The following is a 9,491-nucleotide window of genomic DNA, read 5'->3' as shown; positions in this document are numbered from 1 at the left end:
TTCCGTTAATATAAAAAATAAAAAAAAATCTCCCCGAGACCCCCTTTTGCCCCCCCCCCCATTTTTTTTTACCCTCCACTTACAACTGAATGTAGTTTGTGTGCTATATATCCTATCAACGTTAAACGAACGACAACTCCAGTTTTTTCCCTATTATTAGGTCTTTCCACTTTTCCGTGGAAAGACCTATTGGATTTCTTCTGATTATTAGGTCTTTCCACTTTTCCGTGGAAAGACCTATTGGATTTCTTCTGATTATTAGGTCTTTCCACTTTTCCGTGGAAAGACCTATTGCTTTTCTTCTGATTATTATTTTTTTTTTTTTTTTTTCTTCCGCCTAATTTTTTTCCTTCGCTGTTTTTTTGTTTTGCAAGATGTCGCTTAGAAATTTGGAATATGATATCGAACAGTTTATACGCTTTTGAAACCAACTCTGCTAAACCGAATACTTTACCATATAAGAGTTATCTCCCCGAACACTGTTTTTCTTGTTATCTCTAAGGCTTCGCAACCGTATAAGAAACCGACAAATTTATTTTTCCAAATTGCTCGTTACATCCTCAGGATGTTCTGTTTTATTTTGACCGAAGCCGTATATAGATTCCATATGAGAGTTTTCCCCCCTTTTATGTTTGATATTAGAATATGCATTTCTAACTGGTAAACCATAAGTGATAGAGGCCTAGGGTCTTTTGATTTGAGGTCCTTGGTTCAAAAAAATTAAAATTAGGTCAAGGTCAAAGGTCAAGGTCATGTTCAAAATTTTGAATTTGGCTTGTTATCTCTCATTTTTAGAAATCTTATCAGATATCGACAAAATATTTTCACACAATTGTTAGTCACGACATGTAGTTACACATAAATTTTAGTCGAAAGGATAAGTAGATGTTTGATGCGAGTTTTCTCCCCTTTTATATCTAATATCAGTTGTATGGTAATATAACTCATCAACAATATAAAGTAAATACCTAGAGTCTTTTGATTTGAGGTCCTTGGTTTATGACCTTGAAATTGAGCTCAAGGTCATATGTTAATTTAACGTTCTAGATTTTGACCTTTGCTTTTACCTCATATGTATTCATGTTAAAGCTATCAGACTTTTTGCATTAGGTTGCAAGCAATATGACGTTAAAAAAAAGCTAACCGGAAGTGACCTTTTGTAAACCGGAAGTAGCTAATTTTTTAAGTAATAAATTGTTGTAAAAGTATGTAAAACCATATATTTTTGGAATCAGCGTCAAGTAAACTATAAGACAATACCGGAAGTAACATATTTTGAACCGGAAGTAGAAAATTATCTCCCTTATTTATATCTTCTTGTGTAGAAACCTTATATTTTTTTAATCAGCGTACAATAAGTTGTTATTTGACGTTGAAATTGACATTTAAAACCAAATCTAAATATTTTCATATAAAAAAAATCCTTACTGGTGGAAAGACCATCAATGGTTCTCTGAACAATTGGTTTTTAATTAGGTCTTTCCACTTTTCTGTGGAAAGACCTATTGTTTTTCTTCTGATTATTTTTTTTTTTTTCTTCCGCCTAATTTTGTTCTTGCGATAAACATTTGTTTCGCAATATGTCGCTTAGATATTTTGTATATGATATCGAACAGTTTATGCGCTTTTGAAATTTACCCTGCGTAAACGATTACTTTTCTTTGTAGGAGTTATCTCTCCAAACACTGTTTTCCTTGTTATGGTATCTCCTTCGCAACCGTTAAAGATTATGACAAATTTATTTTACAAAATTGTTCGTTACATCCTCAGTAATTTTTGGCGTATTTGGATCGAAGCGATTCGAAGAAATTTTATAGGAGTTATCTATCTTTTCGGAATAAATTTGTCGGTATGTTTTTTTAACTCATAAACCGTTAACCGTATAACCCTGGAATGTTTTTATTTGAGTCCCCTGATTCCTAACTTAGAAAATTAGGTCAAGGTCAAAGGTCAAGGTCATATTTTAGATTTTCATATGTCTTTGATTTCCCTATAACTCTTGAACGGTTATAGATACAAAAAAATTAAGCAGTGAAAAATGCTTGGTACTTCAAGGGGCAACTTTTTTTACATTATGACTATATTGATTTTACCATCATGTAAGGAACATAACTCCCATCGATGGTTTTTAAAAGGCCATTTTTAGGCAAAACTCTTAAACAAAAGGTCCTTGACCCATAGGGTCTTTTGCAATGACCTTGTGGAGCAATGACCTTGACGAAGGTTACAAGGTCAAAGGTCAAGGTCATCAAATTATGTGGTTTTGGCACTATCTAAACAGTTTTATGTGTGTTTGAATTTCAACCAACCAACCAACATACCAAACAACCAACCAACCAACCAACCAATCAATCAATCAATCAATCAATCAATCAATCATGATCATGATCAATCAACCAATAATGATCATGATCAATCAATCAATCATGTTTCCGTCTCATGTGTTTCTTATAGGGTTCAACCAACCAACCAATCAACCAATCAATCAATCAATCAATCATGATCATGATCAACCAATCATGTTTCCGTCTCATGTGTTTAATATAGGGTCCAAGATCTTCTTTGTGTCTTTTTCCGTGTTTCAATTGACCCTATCCAATGTGTTTAACCAACCAACCAACCAACCAACTAATCAATCAATCAATCAATCAATCAATCAATCAATCAATCATGATCATGATCAATCAATCATGTTTCCGTCTCATGTGTTTAATATAGGGTCCAAGATCTTCTTTGTTTCTTTTTCCGTGTTTCAATTGACCCTATCCAACGTGTTTAACCAACCAACCAACCAACCAACCAACCAACTAATCAATTAATCAATCAATCAACCAATCAATCAATCATGATCATGATCAATCAATCATGTTTCCGTCTCATGTGTTTAATATAGGGTCCAAGATCTTCTTTGTTTCTTTTTCCGTGTTTCAATTGACCCTATCCAACGTGTTTAACCAACCAACCAACCAACCAACCAACTAATCAATTAATCAATCAATCAACTAATCAATCAATCATGATCATGATCAATCAATCATGTTTCCGTCTCATGTGTTTAATATAGGGTCCAAGATCTTCTTTGTTTCTTTTTCCGTGTTTCAATTGACCCTATCCAACGTGTTTAACCAACCAACCAATCAACCAACCAACCAACCAACTAACCAACTTACCAATCAATCAATCAATCAATCAATCAATCAATCTGTATGACTGTTTAATCATGACAGTTTATTGAAGGAACAAACTCTCAATTATTCAAGAAAAATTGAAATTTAATATTGTTCTTACGTCACTTCTGAAAAAAAATCCACATGTTCTCTGAAACTACAAGTACAATCGACCTCAAAATTTGCAGTCAGCAGGGCATACATGTACTAAACGTTTATAAAAAAAACTTGGTGCAGATATCTCTCAAAGCTTTTCCTAGAGAAAAGAAATTGCAATGCCGTAAAAATTGCTTGCTAGGTCTGTAAATTTCAGTAAAAGCCTACAATAAAATGTCCGCTCCGAGATTGAAATACTAATCTGTGTTACAAACAGGTGCTGAAAAATGTACATTATCAGAAAATAATCAATAAATGTGTTTTAAAGTTACACCGGATCAAATAAATCCAAATCATGCACTGCTTGTGATCTGTCATCAAAATGTCAATTTCCTACAATGACAAAAGAAATTACATTGTGTGCATTCCGTCTCTATACATGTTGCCTGTTCAAAGTCCCCACCTAAAAAGGAATAAAAAGACTATCTTTTCGTTATTATAAACCCGTGTCACGTGATGTGGCGCGCGCGCTGTACCTAAAATAAAAGAAAAACTTTCCAAACTAAACATGAAACTTCTCCGGTAACAATAATATAGACCCCATACAGAAACAAACAAACAAACAAACAAACAAACAAACAAACAACCCCCCCCCCCCCCACAATTCAATTAATTTTAAAGGGGGAAAGACCCCCTACAATTGCTTTTTTAAAGCAATTGATTTATATTTATTATTATTATTTTTTTTTTTTTTTTTTTTCTTCCGCCTAATTTTTTTCCTTCGCTGTTTTTTTGTTTCGCAAGATGTCGCTTAGATTTTTGGAATGTGATATCGAACAGTTTATACGCTTTTGAAACCAACTCTGCTGAACCGAATACTTTCCCAAAAAAGAGTTATCTCCCCGAACACTGTTTTTCTTGTTATCTCTAAAGCTTCGCAACTGTATAAGAAACCGACAAATTTATTTTTCCAAATTGCTCGTTATATCCTCAGGATGTTCTGTTTTATTTTGACCGAAGCCGTATATAGATTCAATATGAGAGTTATCCCCCCTTTTATGTTTGATATAAGAATTTGCATTTCTAACTGGTAAACCATAAGTGATAGAGACCTAGGGTCTTTTGATTTAAGGTCCTTGTTCCAAAAAAATGAAAATAATGTCAAAGTCAAAGGTCAAGGTCATATTATAAATTTTGATTTTGGCTTATTTTCATTTATTTTCAAAAGCTGTATAACTTATCGACAAATTATTTTTACTAAATTGTTAGTTGCGACATGTCGTAACTTATAAATTTTGGTTGAAAGGGTGCGTAGACAATAAATGGGAGTTTTCGCCCCTCTTATGTTTAGAATTATGCGTAAAGTGATATTACTCATAAACCATACATATTAAGGAACTAGTGTCTTTAGGTTTGAGATCCTTAGTCTATGACCTTGAAATTGAGGTCAAGGTCATAGGTTAATTGGACGTTCTAGATTTTGACCTTTGCTCCAAATTCATATTTAGACATCATAAAGTCATAGGAACTGACATATCAACTGAATTTTTAATATTTTCAGATCAAAATATGTTGTAAGTGGTGGAAAGACCATCAATGGTTCTCTGAACAATTGGTTTTTCATTATTATTATTATTTTTTTTTTTTTTTTTTTTTTCTTCCGCCTTATTTTTTTCCTTCGCTGTTTTTTTGTTTTGCAAGATGTCGCTTAGATTTTTGGAATATGATATCGAACAGTTTATACGCTTTTGAAACCAACTCTGCTTAACCGAATACTTTCCCAAATAAGAGTTATCTCCCCGAACACTGTTTTTCTTGTTATCTCTAAGGCTTCGCAACCGTATAAGAAACCGACAAATTTATTTTTCCAAATTGCTCGTTATATCCTCAGGATGTTCTGTTTTATTTTGACCGAAGCCGTATATAGATTCCATATGAGAGTTATCCCCCTTTTATGTTTGATATAAGAATTTGCATTTCTTACTCGTAAACCATAAGTGATAGAGACCTAGGGTCTTTTGATTTGAGGTCCTTGGTCCAAAAAAATGAAAATAAGGTCAAGGTCAAAGGTCAAGGTCAAATTATAAATTTTGATTTTGGCTTGTTTTCACTTATTTTCAAAAGCCATATAACTTATCGACAAATTATTTTTACTAAATTGTTAGTTGCGACATGTGGTAACACGTAGATTTTAGTCGAAAGAGTACGTAGACATTTGATGCCAGTTTTGCCCTCTTTTATATCTAATATTAGTTGTAAGGTAATATAACTCATTAACAATATATAGTAGAGGCCTAGAGTCTTTTGATTTGAGGTCCTTGGTTGATGACCTCGAAGTTGAGCTCAAGGTCATAGGTAAATGTAACGTTCTAGATTTTGACCTTTGCTTTTACCTCATATATATACATGATCAAGACTTGGGACTTTTTAAATTAGGTTGCAAGCAATGTGTTCTAGAAAAAGACAACCGGAAGTGACCTTTTGTAAACCGGAAGTAGCTATATTTTGTACTTCATTAATGAAAAAGTATATAGAACCATATATTTTTGGAATCAGTGTCACTTAAACTATCAAACTATACCGGAAATAACATCGTTTGAACCAGAAGTAAACAATTATCTCCCTTATCTATATCTTTTTCCATAGAAATATACGTTTTTGGAATTAGCGTTCAATAAGCTGTCATTTGACGGTACAATTGACATTTAAAACCAAATTATAATATTTTCATATAAAAAAAGGTCTAAACTGGTGGAAAGACCATCAATGGTTCTCTGAACAATTGGTTTTTAATATTGATCTTACATCTCTTCTGAAAAAAAATCCACCTCCTTGTTATCACTTAAACACTGAAACTACAAGTCCAATCGATCCCAAAATTTACAGTCAGCAGGGCATACATGTACTAAAGGTTCATAAAACAACGTGGTGCCGATATCTCTCAAGACTTTTCCTAGAGAAAAGAAATTGCAATGCCGTTAAAATTGCTTGCTAGGTCCGTAAATCTCAGTGAAATGCTACAATAAAATGTCCGCTCCTAGATTGAAATACTTATCTGTGTTACAAACTGGTGCTGAAAAATGTACATTATCAGAAAATAATCCTTAAACGTGTTTTAAAGTTACACCGAATCAATTAAATCCAAAACATGCACTGCTGGTGAACTGTGATCAAAATGTCAATTTCCTACAATGACAAAAGAAATTACATTGTGTACATTCCATCTCTATAGATGTTGTCTGTTTAACGTCCCCACCTAAAAAGAAATAAAAAGACTAAGTTTTCGTTATTATATACCCGCGTCACGTGATATCTCCTCAATCTGGCGCGCGCGCTGGACCTAAAATAAAAGAAAAACTTTCCAAACTAAACATGAAACTTCTCCGGTAACACAATACTATAAACCCCTTACAGAAAGAAAGAAACAAACAAACAAACAAACAAACAAACAAACAAACAAACAAAACAAACACCCCCCCCCCCCCCATCAATCTATGTTTCAAAGGGGGAAAGACCGTTTACAATTGCTTTTTAAAAGCAATTGATTTATATTGTAAAAAGGCCTTTTTAACCATTCTGTTCCGTTAATATAAAAAATTAAAAAAAATCTCCCCGAGACCCCCTTTTGCCCCCCCCCCCCCCCCCCCCATTTTTTTTACCCTCCACTTACAACTGAATGTAGTTTGTGTGCTATATATCCTATCAACGTTAAACGAACGACAACTTCAGTTTTTTCCCTATTATTAGGTCTTTCCACTTTTCCGTGGAAAGACCTATTGGATTTCTTCTGATTATTATTAGGTCTTTCCACTTTTCCGTGGAAAGACCTATTGGATTTCTTCTGATTATTATTTTTTTTTTTCTTCCGCCTAATTTTTTTCCTTCGCTGTTTTTTTGTTTCACAAGATGTCGCTTTGATATTTGGAATATAATATCGAACAGTTAATACGCTTTTGAAACCAACTCTGCTTAACCGAATACTTTCCCATATAAGAGTTATCTCCCCGAACACTGTTTTTCTTGTTATCTCTAAGGCTTCGCAACAGTATAAGAAACCGACAAATTTATTTTTCCAAATTGCTCGTTATGTCCTCAGGATGTTCTGTTTTATTTTGACCGAAGCCGTATCGAGATTCCATATGAGAGTTATTGCCCCTTTTGTATTTGAAATTTTGAAATGTATTTTAAACTGGAAAACCATAAGTGATAGAGACCTAGGGTGTTTTGATTTGAGATCCTTGGTCCAAAAAAATGAAAATTAGGTCAAGGTCAAAGGTCAAGGTCATATTCTAAATTTAGATTTTGGCTTATTTTCACTCATTTTCATTAACCTTATAAGATATCGACATATTATTTTTACTAAATTGTTAGTTGCGACATGTCGTAACATAATAATTTTGGTTGAAAGGGTACGTAGACAATAAATGGGAGTTTTAGCCCCTATCACATCTAAAATTATGCGTAAAGTGATATAACTTATTAACCATACATATTAGAGACGTAGGGTCTTTTGATTTGAGATCCTTGGTCCAAAAAATTGAAAATTAGGTCAAGGTCAAAGGTCAAGGTCATATTCTAAATTTTTGATTTTGGTTTATTTTCACTAATTTTCATTAACCTTATAAGATATCAACAAATTATTTTTACTAAATTGTTAGTTGTGACATGTCATTACTTAATAATTTTGGTTGAAAGGGTGCGTAGTCAATAAACAGGAGTTTTAGCCCCTATCATATCTAAAATTATGCGTAAAGTGATATAACTTATTTACCATACATATTAGAGACCTAGGGTCTTTTGATTTGAGATCCTCAGTTTGTGACCTTGAAATTGAGGTCAAGGTCATAGGTAAATTTGACGTTCTAGATTATGACCTTTGCTTAAAATTCATATCTATACATCATAAAGCCATATGAACTGACATTTTAGACTGATCTTTAATATTTTAATATCAAAATAGATATTTACTGGTGGAAAGACCTTCAATTGTTCTCTGAACAATTGGTTTTTAATTTTCTTTTTCTTTTTTCTTCCGCCTAATTTTTTTCCTTCGCTGTTTTTTGGTTTCGCAAGATGTCCCTTAGATTTTTTGAATATGATATCGAACAGTTTATACACTTTTGAAACCAACTCTGCTTAACTGAATACTTTCCCAAATAAGAGTTATCTCCCCGAACACTGTTTTTCTTGTTATCTCTAAGGCTTCGCAACCGTAAATGAAACCGACAAATTAATTTTTCCAAATTGCTCGTTATATCCTCAGGATGTTCTGTTTTATTTTGACCGAAGCCGTATATAGATTCCATATTAGAGTTATCCCCCCTTTTATGTTTGCTATAAGAATATGAAATTCTAACTGGAAAACCATAAGTGATAGAGACCTAGGGTCTTTTGATTTCAGATCCTTGGTTCAAGAAAATGAAAATAAGGTCAAGGTCAAAGGTCAAGGTCATATTATAAATTTTGATTTTGGCTTATTTTCAATTATTTTCAAAAGCCGTACAACTTATCGACAAATTATTTTTACAAAATTGTGAGTTTTGACATTTTGTAACACCTAAATTTTAGTCGAAAGAGTACGTAGACATTTGATGCCAGTTTTGACCCCTTTTATATCTAATATTAGTTGTAAGGTAATACAACTCATTAACAATATATAGAAGAGGCCTAGAGTCTTTTGACTTGAGGTCCTTAGTTGATGACCTCGAAATTGAGCTCAAGGTCATAGATAAATGTAACGTTCTAGATTTTAACCTTTGCTTTTACCTTATATGTATACATGATCCAGACATGGGACTTTTTAAATTAGGTTGCAAGCAATGTGATCTAGAAAAAAGACAACCGGAAGTGACCTTTTGTAAACCGGAAGTAGCTGTATTTTGTACTTAATTAATGAAAAAAGTATATAGAACCATATATTTTTGGAATCAGAGTCAAGTAAACAATAAAATATTACCGGAAGTAACACATTTTAAACCGGAAGTAAAAAATGATCTTCCTTATTTATATCTTTTTGTATAGAAACCATATATTTTTGGAATAAGCGTTCAATAAGCTGTCATTTCACGCTAAAATTGACATTTAAACCCAAATTTTAACATTTTCATATAAAAAAGGTCTTAACTAGTGGAAAGACCATCAATGGTTCTCTGAAGAATTGGTTTTTAATTAATGTCTTTCCTTTTTCAAAAGGGAAAGACCTTACTGTATTTCTTCTGTTTATTATTA

The sequence above is a fragment of the Mytilus galloprovincialis genome, chromosome 6 (assembly GCF_965363235.1).
Source record: "Mytilus galloprovincialis chromosome 6, xbMytGall1.hap1.1, whole genome shotgun sequence".
Lineage (NCBI taxonomy): Eukaryota > Metazoa > Mollusca > Bivalvia > Mytilida > Mytilidae > Mytilus > Mytilus galloprovincialis.
The sequence above is the reverse complement of the archived record's forward strand: the minus strand, read 5'-3'. Positions refer to the sequence as shown.